This window comes from Schistocerca americana, chromosome 3 (genome assembly GCF_021461395.2).
Source record: "Schistocerca americana isolate TAMUIC-IGC-003095 chromosome 3, iqSchAmer2.1, whole genome shotgun sequence".
NCBI lineage: Eukaryota > Metazoa > Arthropoda > Insecta > Orthoptera > Acrididae > Schistocerca > Schistocerca americana.
The window spans coordinates 771,967,358-771,983,626 of NC_060121.1; positions in this window are offsets into that span (position 1 = coordinate 771,967,358).

Sequence of the window (16,269 nt, forward strand, 5' to 3'; positions counted from 1 at the left end):
ACAATCATTGTTCAAACCACTGCCATGTGAAAACAGAGTACCATTTCCATTGTTATTGACCAGTGTGTTCTATGTAAATCAAAAACGGTCAGTTTTCTTATGTTAATCAGTGTGTGTCAGTGAAGCAAGTTAAAAGAAATTTGTAAAAGATAGTGTGGTCAAATGAAAGAAACTTGTTGACATTGAAACAAAAATGAGAAGTAATTGAAAGATTTGAGAAGGGTGAAACTCATACAAAACTAATTGCTGATTATGGTATTGGAAAGACTGTTCAAGGGGAAATGCGATTCTAGTTCGGGACCAACTGCAGGAAAAAGCATGAAAAGACCTACATTTGATGAATAAGATGCTGCTCTTTTGCAGTGGTTTAGCCAAAAACAAGCAGAAGCTGTCAGTGTTTCAGGTGTGATGTGTGCTGAAAAAGCTAAGTTTTTTCATGAAGCTTTGCGGTTAGATGGAGAATTTAATGCCTCCTCTAGCTAGCTAACACGATTCAAATGCCAGGGGATTCACAAACTTATTGTGCAAGGAGAGTGGGAGTTCAAATGTCATGGCTGCTGATTCCTTCTGGAAAAAGTTCCAGAAATTTGTGGAAGAAGAGAATTTTACACCAGACGAAATTTATAATGCAGATGAAAGTGGCCTGTATTGGAAATGTCTGCATGCCAGAAACCTGGTTTTTTAAGAGCAAAATTTGTGCTCCTGGGTGAGTCATCTAAAGAACACATGGCAATTTTTTGCACTGCTAATGCTCCTGGGAACCAGGAAGTGAAACTACTATACTACTGACTATAAAAAAGCCTAGATCATTCAAAGATATAGCAGCTAAGGAGCTCCCTGTGCATTACTATAATCAAAAAGGAGCACGGATGGAGAGTGAAATTTTCAAAAACTTATCCCACCCACATTTTGTACCACAAAGTTGGCTATTTCTAGGAGAGGAAGTATTGTCACAGAAGACTGTGCCTGATAACAGCCCTTCACTTCCTGATGACAGGATTTGCATATGATGGTCTCATCATAACTAAATTTTTACCTCCTAACGTGGCAGCCAATGAACCAAGGTGTAATTGCATAGGTAAAACAGCACTACAGGGTTGGTCTACTGAGAGTGCTAGTTGATGAAGGTGATTGGTGGCTTTCTGGAAGAAGTTGACAATTCTAGATGCCATGCATAGGATTTTTAATGCCTGGCGGGAAGTCAAGCCACGTATACTAGTTTGACCATGAAGGAAAATCCTTCCTGCTATAGAAGAAAGTGATTTTCAAGCTTTCGGTGATGAACAGTTGCACAAATAATGAATGTGATGATGAAAATAAAGAAAATTTCAAGGAGCAGCTGAAGATTGACATATGGGAACCTGGCTTCCAGTACGTGACGGATGCCATAATTGTGACCACTACTTCACAGCAAAAGAAAGGAGAGAACAGTGAAGGTGGAAAGGGGATGAGGACAGTGACCTTGTTAGTCATTGTATTGCAGTGTGTAGATGCACTTCTAGATTCTAATAGCCAGAGGGGGTTTCAGTACAATGACATTACTGCTTCAAGAAAAATTTGAAATTCTGTGTGAAAAAGCAGACCAATGACACAGGCTACTTTAAGAAATAGGTTGGCCTACAGTACCCATGCACAGAACTGGGATAAACTTTCAAACAAAGAATCCCTGTTTGAAAAATATGTTACTTGTGTGTTTTGATTATTCATGTATCTTTTCCCCCACATTACCCCAAATAATTAGGGGTATACTGATTATTTGTGCTTACTTCTAGATAAGCTCAAGTACTGTGGTATGAACGGGACAGTGCTCAAATGATTTAAATCATACCTAACTGGAAGAGTGTAGAAAGTTGAAATAAACAGTTCACATAATATGCAAAAAAAACTGGTGATTTCTCAAACTGGGGAACAATCAAGAATGGCGTTCTGCAGGGTTCAGTCTTGGGTCCTCTGCTGTTCTTAATATATATTAATGAATTGCCATTCTATATTCACGAAGATCCAAAGCTGGTACTTTTTGCCGATGATACAAGTGTAGCTATCACACCCAACAGACAAGAATTAACTGGTGAAATTGTAAACGATGTTTTTCAGAAAATCCTTAAGTGGTTCTCTGCAAATGGGCTCTCATTAAACTTTGACAAAACACAGTATATACAGTTCCACACAGTAAATGGAATGACACTATTAATAAATACAGACTTCGATCATAAATCGGTAGCTAAGATAGACTATTCAAAATTTCTAGGTGTATGCATTGATGAGGGGATGAACTGGCAAAACACACTGAGGATCTGCTGAAACGTTTGAGTTCAGCTACTTATGCTATTAGGGTCATTGCAAATTTTGGCGATAATACATCTGAGTAAATTAGCTTACCACGCCTATTTTCATTCTCTGCTTTCGTATGGCATCATATTCTGGGGTAACTCATCACTGAGTAAAAGAGTGTTCATTGCACAGAAGCGTGTAATCAGAATAATTGCTGGAGCTCATCCAAGATCATCCTGCAGACACTTATTTAAAGAGCTGGAAATCTTCACTGTAGCCTCACAATATATATATTCACTTATGAAATATGTTATTAACAATCTGAACGAATTCAAAAGTAATAGCAGTGTACATGGCTACAACACTAAGAGAAAGGATGATCTTCACTACTCAAGGTTAAATCTAACTTTGGCTCAGAAGGGGGTAAATTATGCTTTGGTCACTTACCTAATAGCATCAAAAGTCTGACAGATAGTCATATAGCATTTAAAAGGAAATTCTTTTAATTTCTTAATGGCAACTCCTCCTACTCATTAGATGAATTTTTGGATATAGTAAGTGGGTAATTTCCCAGCCCCCACAAACAAAATAATAATAATAATAGTGTGTCATGTAATATTTTGTGTAATGTAATATCTTGTATAGACACTTTTATTAACCTGACACGTTCCACATCATTACGAAGTGTCGTATTCATGCTCTATGGAACAAGTACTAATCTAATCTACATCAGACAGAACTGTGAAAGTTACAGATCTCAGCCCTTTCTTCCTGGGCTGTGCACGTGATCAGCATTTGAGGAGATGAGATGATCTGGAGCTTTTAAAGGGAAACTCATTCAGTTGTCTCCAGCATCCTTTGAAATAAACATTTTGCTACTGCTGCCATACACAATTTTAGTTTCCAATGCATTACTGTGATGTGAGAAATTGTTTAACTTGTTAGAACTGCTGTTTCACTTTAGTTTTCTTCCTTGTGATTGACGTGTAAAGCATAAATATACTACTGGGAATGAACATTAACAGCTTATTTCTAAACCCGCACCAAAGATTATCTTAAAGCCTACCTCTTCATACAGGTATGTTGCCTTAAGTCTGGCTACTAGCTCTCTGTTTGTTTTACCTTCTACAAATTCATAAAGCACTGCAGAAGGCATGTGCAATGTTGGGGCATGTATTATTTCTTAGCAGAACTGAATACTTCATATCACAGAAGAAACAGAGACTGACACTAGAGAGGCATGTCAGTATTAGAACACAACGGTGAAAGTGAGTGTTATACTCTGGTGTAGAGGGCGCACTAGCAGAGAATATGGTTTCGTTGTAGTCTGAGCTGGTATTGTGTAATCTACTGCTTAATCAGTATGATTGGAGTATTATGCACAGGACATGGTTCACATTCTCTCTTATCTGGAGTGTTATACCCACTTTCTGTTTCCAAGATAATCATTCTGTTTGGTCTGCAGCACAAGGAGGATGTTGATTTGTGTATGTCTGTAGACAGAATGTAAGTATAAAGGGCAAGTCATATTGTTAAAACTTCGTTTCTATGTGTAAGTACTGCTTGGACTATCTGTATGCAGTTGGAGATAGTGTTTACTCATTTGTTACTTTGTATTCCAGCTAAGACTTTCCATTAGTGTGTTGATTTAGGAGGTGGTAGATTACCACTCCTTAAAAAGTGAGAGAGTTTGTAGCTTTTGCTCCAAAGGCAATTTACTGAGAATTGCAATTTTTAAGTTTGACACTGCTCATTTAACCATATGTAATATCAAAGATGTAGGTAAAATATCCATGAATTAACCAGAAAAATCTATTCATTATCCTGTATATTCTGTTAGCAGATGATGTTATTCAGTTATGGGACTGTCATCCTTTTCGACACTGAAACAATGTTTGACCTTCTGTACTGCGGGAAAAATACTGAGAACTCATGACGTTTATCACGTCGGTCTACAAGGAAGTCATCTTCCAATTAATTTGTTTGTGGATGAACAGATCCACAACATTTTTCCCCCCAAACAACTTCCGTGCAATGGACTAAGAGAATGCTTTGTAACAGTTCATTAGTAAACTCCCAAAGAATGAAAACAAATAGTTCTTGTGCTCTGAATATTTTGTTGTGAGACTTTTTATGGGGCAGCACCAGTGTGAAGGTGAGTTTAGTTAAAACAGGTGATTGTAAAAATAAAGCCAGTGTTTGCTACCTGGCATAATAAAAGGACAATGAATAATTTTCTAATAACCTCTTTCTCCGGACTGACAGTTACATCACTTCACTATCACTAAACTGCTTAAGATTCTTTGTGATATCATCAGTGAAATGCAATGTAGAAAATTGACAGGGTTCCCTCAGTTATATTATCTTCCATTTAGTATCCAACTGATAGCTTCGTATTTACATGAATACTTGATATTTTGAAAATAAAATAAATACATCTGTAACAGAGATCCATTTGCAATACTGTATTACCTTCCATGCAGCTTTATAATGCTGTTAATAGCATTTTTCAATACTTGAGTCTGGATAATCATATAACTTGTAGAGGTGGCTCATAAGATATACTGGGTGATTATAATTAAAGTGCGGTTACTCACGGAGTGCAGTGTGGACTATAATTATTGTATGGCAGCGAAACTTGATAGATATTCTAATGCATTAATGATTATCGCTGGAAAAATTTGGTTCCAGTTTTGGCCACCAGATACAAATCTAACCCTTTACAGCATCTCATTGATGTCTTCGATGCTCCTATTGAACAAATTGTGTAATCAGCGGTTAATAATAAAACCAGTGTTATGACTTTCGCACTTGTTTGACCTTTTCTATCCACATCGTGATCATAATCCATTACATATGGAAGCATTTCTATCAGGTGCTGTAAATGCTTTTTTTCTTGCATTCACAGTGCCAGATTTGCACTTGGTGTAACGCCCACAATTTGCAATTTTCCTTTGAATTGGTAATTTTTTCCAATTATCTGGTTCAGTTAGACAAGCTTGTTGAAGACCTTCACACCAGAATACATAATTCTAAACTGAAACCTAGACAGTGAGACAAAGTCTATGTGAAATCTGTTTCTTGAACCTGTATTGTGCAATAGTACCATGACTTGTAATTATCAATGCCACACATGGGCTTACAGTTAATGGAATAGTGATATGGCTGCTGAATCAACTTTCATGCACGATATTTTGCTACAAAGTTAAACGTACTATCAGGTTTTCAAATTGCAATCTTCTTCTTCTTCTTCAGTAGCGCTACAGCACTTGGTGAGCCTTGCCTTCTTCAACAATCTTCCTCCACACTTCTCGGTTATTTGCTGCTCTTTTCCACCCCCGGACTCCCATATTGGTGATATCCATTATTACCTCATCGATCCATCTTCTTCTAGGTCTCCCTTTTCGCCTAACTGAATGGATCATACCTTTCATCATTTTCTTTGGAATTCTATCCTCTGCCATTCTCTCCAAGTGTCCTAGCCATCGTATTCGCTGTGATTTAATAAATTTTACTATGTCCCTGCCTTGTATTAACTCTTGTAATTTGGCATTGTAGCGTATTCTCCAGCCTTCTTCCTTCCTTATTGGCCCATAGATTTTGCGTAGTATTTTCCGCTCAATGCTTCTTAGAGCATTTTTATCGTGTTCTGTCAACGTTCATACCTCTGAGCCGTATGTGATAACTGGGCGGACTAGGGAATTATATATTAGCAGTTTAGTTTTTCTTGTAACAAGGCTATTTTTGAAAAGCTGCATATTTGCAAAGTAAGCTCTGTTTCCTGCTTGTATTCTTTCTCTTATAGCCTTTCCAATACTGTTATCATTTGTTATTAGGGCTCCCAAGTAATTAAAAGAGGACACTCCATTGAAGCATTTCCCATTGATGTTTAGGTTTTTAGGGGTTCTTCTGGCCTCAGATTGTGACATTACCATATATTTTGTTTTGTTTTCATTTACTATGAGGCCAATTTTTAAGGCTTCTGTTTCCATTGCCCGGTATGTTTCTAGGAGTGTATTGGTATTTCTTCCTACTATAGCAATGTCATCAGGGTATGCACATATCTGGCTAGTTTTCATAAATATGGTGCCTCTTTTGTTGATTTTATTTACTGCACTATGCAGGGCTATGTTGAATAGGACAGTGGAGAGACTATCCCCTTGCTTCACACCTTTATTAAAGTCAAAGCTATCACTTGTTCTGCTAAGGACCTTTACTTTTGCTCTTGTCTCTGTCATTGTCATTCTGATTAGTCTTATTAATTTACCACATATTCCAACTTCTTTCAGTACTCTGTATAGTTCTTGCCTATTTATGCTGTCAAAGGCTTGTTTGAAATCGATGAATAAGAAATGCAGATCTATATCATATTCATAGAACTTTTCCATCATTTGCCTTATCACAAATATTTGATCAGTTGTTCCTCTGCTTGGTCGAAAGCCACACTGATATTCCCCTAGTATGCCTTCTGCACACTTCTGTATCCTTTCGTTTAATATACTTGTGAAGATCTTATAAGCTGTACTTAGGAGTGTTACACCTCTATAGTTTTCACATGCTGTTCTGTCCCCTTTCTTATAAATGGGGACTATTATTCCAATTATCTGGCATAGTTTCTGTTTCCCATATATCTGATATTAGTGTGTGCAGTTCCTTTATTACAGCCTCACCACCAGTTTTTATTAATTCAGCAATTATGCTGTCTTCCCCAGGGGCTCGATTGTTTTTTGACTTGTGCACAGCCTGGGAGACCTCTTGTAGTGTTGGCTTTCTTGCCTCATTGGTTTCATTGTCTACTTCCAGCTCCACTCTTCCCTCCTGTGCAGAGGTCTCTTCATCTTCTAGGCTGGTGCTTAGTGTATCTTTGAAATACTCTGCCCATCTTCCCACTATCTGTTCTTCCTCCCTTATCATTTTCCCATCTTTACTGGAGCAGGCCGTTGTTTTTGGTTGGAATCTATTCTTCATTTTGCCTATGGCATGATAGAACTTTCTTATTTCACTCTGTTCCTTTAGTTCTTCTAGTTCTTGAAATTTCTTCTTATTCCACTCTCTTTTCTTTCTCTTGCACAGTCTGTTAGCTCTTCTCCTTAATTCTCTATATTGTTCCACATTATTTCTGGTTTCTCTCTGTAGCACTTTTGTTCTTGCCCTGTTCTTTTCCTCTATTGCTGACCTGCAATCTTCATCAAACCACTCCTGGGTTCTTCTGTTCCTTCTTATGCCTATTATTTCCTCTGCAGCATCCTTAATGGCTTTTTCAAACCTGTTCCACCTTTTGTCTACTCCTACTGTGGTCTCTTCATTGCTCAACTTTCTGCTTAGTGTTACTTGGTATTTTTTTACTTCATCAGGGATGTTCAGTTTGTCTGTATTCCATTTCATCATCTTTCCCATTCTGTTGCCCTTTGTTAGTGACAGTTTCTCTCTCAAGACTGATTTTATCCAAAAAGTGGTCTGAATCACAGTTTGGTCCTCTGCAGCTCCGTGCATCCATAACTGACGTGGAGTGGCGTGCAATCACTAAAATATGGTCGATCTGATTGACTACTCCATTGGCTGCAGACTTCCAAGTACCCAGATGGATCCTTTTATGTGGAAAGCAGGTACTTTTAATAATCATATTATTCCTTGCTGCGAATTGGCATAGTAAGTCTCCATTCTCATTGTTTTCTTCATGTAGTGAATATTTTCCAGAAACTCCATACGGATGTTCATTCCTCCCTATTTTTGCATCTCCTATTACTAGCATCAGGTCATATTTAGGTACTGCACAGCATACTTTTTCCAAGTCTTCGTAGAACTGTTCTTTAATTATATCCTCTTTTTCCTCTGTTGGTGCATGTGCATTAACTATTGATATATTCCTAAATTTACCTTTTAGTCTGAGTCTGCACATCCTTTCATTTATAGGTTCAAATTCTAGAAGGCTTTTCCTAACTTCCCTAGTTATTATAAACCCTGTTCCAAGTTGGCCTGTTCTTTCTTCTGGTCCACTATGTACCAATGAGTACTCAGGTTTATCTATCTGCACATTCCCCTGCCATCTTATTTCCTGTAGCCCTACAATATCATATTTGAATTTTAAAATTTCATTGGCTATTTCTTTCATTTTTCCAGGCTGAAGCATTGTCCTCACATTCCACGATGCTACTGTTAGATCCTTTATCTGTTTCCTTTGCCGGGGTCGTGATACATGCTTTCCATCCAGTTTCCGAGGCTTCTGTTGAATTTTCGTAATATTCTTTTTTTTACAGTATGGGGTTAGTAACCCCATGCCCAACCCCCAACCTGGAGGACCAGGATTTGTATGAGGTTTACTCCTCTAGGGAAGCTGGCTTCACTATGCCTCTAGAGCCCTCCCTGCCCTATGTTGTGGGACACACTTTGTCTGGCTCCTCTGTCGAGACCAGTCCGGCTTGGGAGACCCTGCCAGTAGCTATGCTACCACCGGCATAGCTCTCGACTTCACCGAAGCACGCAAACCCTCCCGCCCGGCACTGAAGGTGCCTACGATAAGGCGGTGTCCCCTGGGAGGGTTTCAAATTGCAATGGAATTGTATTTATTCCAACAAACATGGTCTGTTACTCTCATTATTAAGGGGATGGAGTGGGGAAAACAACTTTCTTTGTTAAGTATGAACCTTAAATTAAGCAAAATGCAGTTTTTTGGTTGCTTGTTTGCAATATAACAATTATGAATAACCGTCCTTCCATAAAGTGTGGACACTATATAATGTGGCAGTAGGCTATGAGCGTTAAAACAAAAACAAAAAAAGGGAACTTAGACTGCCTGAGGAGCGAAGAGCTGTGCTGGCGGAACAAGTCACACCTCCCTTTTTCAGAGCTGGCAGCCTACAACTGTTTTTTGTGCTGCTGCAAAAGCAGAAATTACATTTACTTGGTCATAGTGATAGCCAATCCATTCTGATACTGCGAGAATTGAACACCGCGATTGACTAGGATTAGTCAGTTCACTCATTTCAAAACAAAAAAAAAAAAAAACAATAAGCAAACCAAAGCAAAATGGAGTACACAAAATGTGGTATTGTCCAAAGATTGTGGTGCCACACCACAGTCAGCAGCACACATCACTACCACAGACATTAGCGGTGTCCTGCTGAAATCTACAAAAATGAACGGGAGGCGCTTCTGAAGACATGCCGTCTCTCTCAGCACACAGTAGTGCCCTTGCACAGAGGTCAATATACAGGGTGTTACAAAAAGGTACGGCCAAACTTTCAGGAAACATTCCTCACACACAAATAAAGAAAAGATGTTATGTGGACATGTGTCCGGAAACGCTTAATTTCCATATTAGAGCTCATTTTAGTTTCATCAGTATGTACTGCACTTCCTCGATTCACCGTCAGTTGACCCAATTGAAGGAAGGTAATGTTGACTTTGGTGCTTGTGTTGACATGCGACTCATTGCTCTACACAGCACATCAGTACATAGCATCAACAGGTTAGTGTTCATCACGAACGTGGTTTTGCAGTCATTGCAATGTTTACAAATGCGGAGTTGGCAGATACCCATTTGATGTATGGATTAGCACGGGGCAATAGCCATGGCACGGTACGTTTGTATCGAGACAGATTTCCAGAACGAAGGTGTGCCGACAGGAAGATGTTCAAAGCAATTGATCGGCGTCTTAGGGAACACGGAACATTCCAGCCTATGACTCGCAACTGGGAAAGACCTAGAACGACGAGGACACCTGCAATGGATGAGGCAATTCTTCGTGCAGTTGACGATAACCCGATGAGGCTTCATTCCAATGTGATCAAATTGTAAATTTTCACAATCAGCGCCGGCCGCGCTGGTCTCGCGGTTCTAGGCGCGCAGTCCGGAACCACGCGACTGCTGCGGTCGCAGGTTCGAATCCTGCCTCGGGCATGGATGTGTGTGATGTCCTTAGGTTAGTTAGGTTTAAGTAGTTCTAAGTTCTAGGGGACTGATGACCACAGCTCTTAAGTCCCATAGTGCTCAGAGCCATTTTTTTTCACAATCAGCACGTGTGGGCTGACGAGAATCCGCACGCAATTGTGCAATCACGTCATCAACGCAGATTTTCTGTGAACGTTTGGGCAGGCATTGTTGATGATGTCTTGATTGGGCCCCATGTTCTTCCACCTACGCTCAATGGAGCACATTATCACGATTTCATATGGGATACTCTACCTGTGCTGCTAGAACATGTGCCTTTACAAGTACGACACAACATGTGGTTCATGCACGATGGAGCTCCTGCACATTTCAGTCGAAGTGTTCGTACGGCCTCTCAACAACAGATTCGGTGACCGATGGATTGGTAGAGGCGGACCAATTCCATGGCCTTCACGCTCTCCTATCCTCAACCCTCTTGACTTTCATTTATGGGGGCATTTGAAAGCTCTTGTCTACGCAACCCCGGTACCAACTGTAGAAACTCTTCGTGCTTGTATTGTGGACGGCTGTGATACAATACGCCATTCTCCAGGGCTGCATCAGCGCATCAGGGATTCCATGCGACGGAGAGTGGATGCATGTATCCTCGCTAACGGAGGACATTTTGAACATTTCCTGTAACAAAGTGTTTGAAGTCGCGCTGGTATGTTCTGTTGTTGTGTGTTTCCATTCCATGATTAATGTGATTTGAAGAGAAGTAATAAAATGAGCTCTAACATGGAAAGTAAGTGTTTCCGGACACATGTCTGCATAACATATTTTCTTTCTTTGTGTGTAAGGAACGTTTCCTGAAAGTTTCGCCGTACCTTTTTGTAACACCTTGTAGACCCAAGCATGGAAGTGCGCTGGATCAGTTTGTGACCTCAACTCAAGCAGTCAACATAATCGAGTAGGACTAAAGAGTTATTCAAATCTCAGATGGAAATATATCTTCGTAAATGTTGATTGGACTTCAAGAGAACAGTTTGTTAATTCATGCATCAAGTGATGCATTAATAGTTAATGACAGTTTTAAATTATCAAGCACTCCTGGGCAAAGGATTGCATCAAGTTATGTAAGTCTTTTTATCGTTCATGTAATAAAGTGAACAAAAATTTTTATATGTTGCATTTCCAATTAGCTGTTTCCCAGAGCAATCAAATCCTACAGTTATTGCCAGATGATTGTAGTTTTACCTGGCTATAACACACAAAGTACCTTTAGGAGTATCTTACAAAACCATAGCACTAATCCCCCCCCCCCCCCCCACACACACACACACACATATATATTCACTGCAATGTGGAACCAATGATACCTTCTTTCACTGTGGAACCTTCGGATGTTGAACAGTTGTTGCTGAGTCGTAATGTCCATTGTCTCAGATGCATAAAAGTGGTGGCTCTCATGAGATTAGTGCATTTTCATGTAATGCAGTAAACAATCCAGGAATTAGAAGGTTTCACAAAAAAAATCCACAATTTCTGCTCTCTCTTATTGGACCTGAATTGAGTAAATTCTTCGAAGTTTTTAGCCAAATTTTAACTTTTACATGTTATGATGGCGGGGGGACATTTTTCACTGATGCAGTTGAGTCCTCCAATAGTCAGTGAATATCATTAAGTGGAGATCTTTGTAGGCTGTGCACATCTCCCAGGAAGCAGTTTGTCATCATGTGTAAGTCAATCGCACCTACAGTTACATGAAAATCTGAAGCACCCAACTAATGGGAGCTTGGCTGGGTAACAAGCTGAGCAAATAATTATAAATGCATCAAAACAGATTATTGGTTGAGGCCATATCTCCATGCCCGTCACCAGTCAGCTTAATGGTCAAGGGGGCAGGTAATGGGGGGAGGGGGTGGAGGGGGGTGGGGGTGTTTGGGGGAATGGAATATCGCTTAACCAAGGGAGAGTTAGGGTCCTACACCGACAAATTGATAAAATTTGGTGTTGCTTAAAGTAGTTTTTGGTAACTGTTGTGGAGTTCAGGGTAAAAACATGTCTACAGGATCTGTGTGTCCAGGAAAATAATACGCTTTGACCCAGATGTTCAGCGATTTCGAAGTTTTTGTCTGGGGTCAGCATTTTAAGTGTTGGTAGGCATACCCGGCAAATTTAGCTTTCTTGATTATTGTAAGTGGTACTCGTACATAAATATACATCCAATGTATATTAATAAATAATGACACCCATTTTAAGTTAAATGATATTTATTGGTTAGACAGTAAGCTATTTGCCACTCTTATTCTTTTGTTAAAATGTGTTCGAAATACATTGCAACCTATATTGCTACATAATTATAAAAAATTATTGAATCTGTTGAAGTAATTTATTTGCTGATTTCTGAAGTCATTTTATCCAGTGTAATATGATGCCCCCTTTGGGGCGGGGGGGCTATAACCCCCCCCCCCCCCCTTGCCACTGCACCTAATGGTGTTCACTGATTTGTGGAGCACTCAACTGTTTCAGTTAATAATGTGTTCCCCTCCATTGTAATATGTGGAAGTTAAAATTTGGCTGGAAACTTCGAAGAATTTATGCAGTTTATATGAAACCAAACATGCAGCAAGGTATTAAGCAAAAGGCAAAAGTGATGTGAATCTAGAATTTAGCTGCTGATGTGATGATCTGTACCAGGACCAAGACCAGGAGCAATGATCAAACTGCTTTTTTAGCAGAAGCAAACATTCCAACGTAGACAATTACGTGTGTCTAATTCAGATATGCCACAAGAAGATGAGTGCGTGCTTGAGAAAGAAAAAAGTGATAAAATATTTATTCTTTTGGAAGTAAATGTCTGTTGTGTAAGAAATAAACTTTTAGACCTCAAATTTTTGTTGCATTGACAGTTTCATTCCTCAAGGATATGTTTTAACTGACATAAGATGTAGGAAACAGAGTAAATATGATGGTGCTGGAATTTACATCAAGCCTGGTCTAAAATTTCAAAATTAGACATTACACCACATTTTTCATAAATAGATGCAGAATTTAGTTGTATGAGACTGACTGAAGAAAATATAATAACCGTTAGCCTATATGTCTCCAAATAGAGATATGTTGTTGTTGGGGTCTTCAGTCCAGAGGCTGGTTTCATACAGCTCTCCATGCTACTCAATCCTGTGCAACCTTCTTCATCTCCCAGTACCTACTGCAACTTACATCCTTCTGAATCTGCTTAGTGTATTCATCTCTTGGTCTCCCTCTACGACTTTTACCCTCCACACTGCCCTGCAATACTAAACTGGTGATCCCTTGATGCCTCAGAACATGTCCTACCAACTGATCCCTTCTTCTAGTCAATTTGTGCCCCAAATTTCTCTTTCCCCCAATTCTATTCAGTACGTCCTCATTAGTTATGTGATCTACCAACTGAATCTTCAGCATTCTTATGTAGCACCATATTTCGAAAGCTTCTATTCTCTTCCTGCCCAAACTATTTATCGCCTACATTTCACTTCCATACATGGCTACACTCCATACAAATACTTTCAGAAACAACTTCCTGACACTTAAATCTATACTTCATGTTAAAAAATTTCTCTTCTTCAGAAACGCTTTCCTTGCCATTGCCAGTCTACATTTTATATCCTCTCTACTTCGACCATCATCAGTTAATTTGCTCCCCAAATGGCAAAACTGATCTACTACTTTTAAGTGTTTCATTTCCTAATGTAATCCCCTCAGCATCACCCGACTTAATTTGACTACATTCCATTATCCTCATTTTGCTTTTGTTGATGTTTATCTTATATCCTTTCAAGATAATGTCCATTCCGTTAAACTGCTGTTCCAGGTCCTTTGCTGTGTCTGACAGAATTACAATGTCATCGGCGAGCCTCAGAGTTTTTATTTCTTCTCCATGGGTTTTAATTCCTACTCCAAATTTTTCTTTTGTTTCCTTTTCTGCTTGCTCAATATACAGATTGAATAATGTCAGGAATAGGCCACAACCCTGTCTCACTCCCTTCCCAACCACTGCCTCCCTTTCATGCCCCTCGACTCTTATAACTGCCATCTGGTTTCTGTACAAATTGTAAATAGCCTTTCACTCCCTGTATTTTACCCCTGCCACTTTCAGGATTTGAAAGAGAGTATTCCAGTCAACATTGTCAGAAGCTTTCTCCTAGTCTACAAATGCTAGAAACGTAGGTTTGCCTTTCCTTAATCTTTCTTCTAAGATAAGTCGTAGGGTCAGTATTACCTCACGTGTTCCAACATTTCTACGGAATCCAAACTGATCTTCCCCGAGGTCGGCTTCTACCAGTTTTTCCATTCGTCTGTAAAGAATTCGTGTTAGTATTTTGATAGCACCTGCTTTCTTTCCAATTGGAATTATTATATTCTTCTTGAAGTCTGAGGGTATTTCGCCTGTTTCATACATCTTGCTCACCAGATGGTAGAGCTTTGTCAGGACTGGCTCTCCCAAGGCTGTTAGTAGTTCTAATGGAATGTTGTCTACTCCCGGGGCCTTGTTTCGACTTAGGTCTTTCAGTGCTCTGTCAAACTCTTCACGCAGTATCATATCTTCCATTTCATCTTTATCTACATCCTCTTCCATTTCCATAATATTGTCCTCAAGTAAATCACCCTCGTATAGACCCTCTGTATACTCCTTTCACCTTTCTGCTTTCCCTCCCTTCCTTAAAACTGGATTTCCATTTGAGCTCTTGATATTCATACAAGTGGTTCTCCTTTCTCCAAGGGTCTCTTTAATTTTCCTGTTGGCAGTATCTATCTTACCTCTAGTGAGATAGGCCTCTACATCCTTACATTTGTCCTCTAGCCATCCCTGCTTAGCCATTTTGCACTTCCTGTCAATCTCATTTTTGAGATGTTTGAATTCTTTTTTGGCTGCTTCATTTACTGCAGTTTTATATTTTCTCATTTCATCATTTAAATTCAATATTTCTTCTGTTACCCAAGGATTTCTAATTGCCCTTGTCTTTTTACCTACTTGATCCTCTGCTGCCTTCACTATTTCATCCCTCAAAGCTACCCATTCTTCTTCTGCTGTATTTCTTTCCCCCATTCTTGTCAGTCGTTCCCTAATCCTCTCCCTGAAACTCTCTACAACCTATGGTTCAGTCAGTTTATCCAGATCCCACCTCCTTAAATTCTCACCTTTTTGCAGTTTCTTCAGTTGTAATCTACAGTTCACAACCAATAGATTGTGGTCATAGTCCACATGTGCCCCTGGAAATGTCTTACAGTTTAAAACCTGGTTCCTAAATCTCTGTCTTACCGTTATATAATCTATCTGAAACCTTCCAGTATCTCCAGGCCTCTTACATGTATATAACCTTCTTTGATGATTCTTGAACCAAGTGTTAGCTATGATTAAGTTATGCTCTGTGTGTCTACCAGGGTGCTTTCCCCATTCCATATTCACCTACTATATTTCTTCTTTTTCCTACTATAGAATTCCAGTCATCCATGACTATTAAATTTTTGTCCCCCTTCACTATCTGAATAATTTCTTTTATCTCATCACACATTTCATCAATCTCTTTGTCATCTGCGGAGCTAGTTGTCATATAAACTTGTAATACTGTGGTAGACATGGGCTTCATGTCTACCTTGGCACAATAACGCGTTCACTATGCTGTTTGTAGTAGCTTAGATGCATTCCTATTTTTTATTCATTATTAAACCTAATCCTGCATTACCCCTATTTGATTTTGTACTTATAACCCTGTATTCACATGACCAGAACTCTTGTTCCTCTTGCCACCAAACTTCACTAATTCCCACTATATCTAACTTTAACCTATCTATTTCCCTTTTTAAATTTTCTAATCTACCTGTCCGATTAAGGGGTCTGACATTCCACGCTCCGATCCGTAGAACGCCAGTTTTCTTTCTCCTGATAACGACGTCCTCTTGAGTAGTCCCCACCCAGAGATCCGAATGGGGGACTATTTTACCTCCAGAATATTTTACCCAAGAAGAAGCCATACTCATTTAACCATACATTAAAGCTGCATGCCCTCGGGAAAAATTACGGCTGTAGTTTCCCCTTGCTTTCAGCCGTTCGTAGTACCAGCACAGCAAGGCCGTTTTGG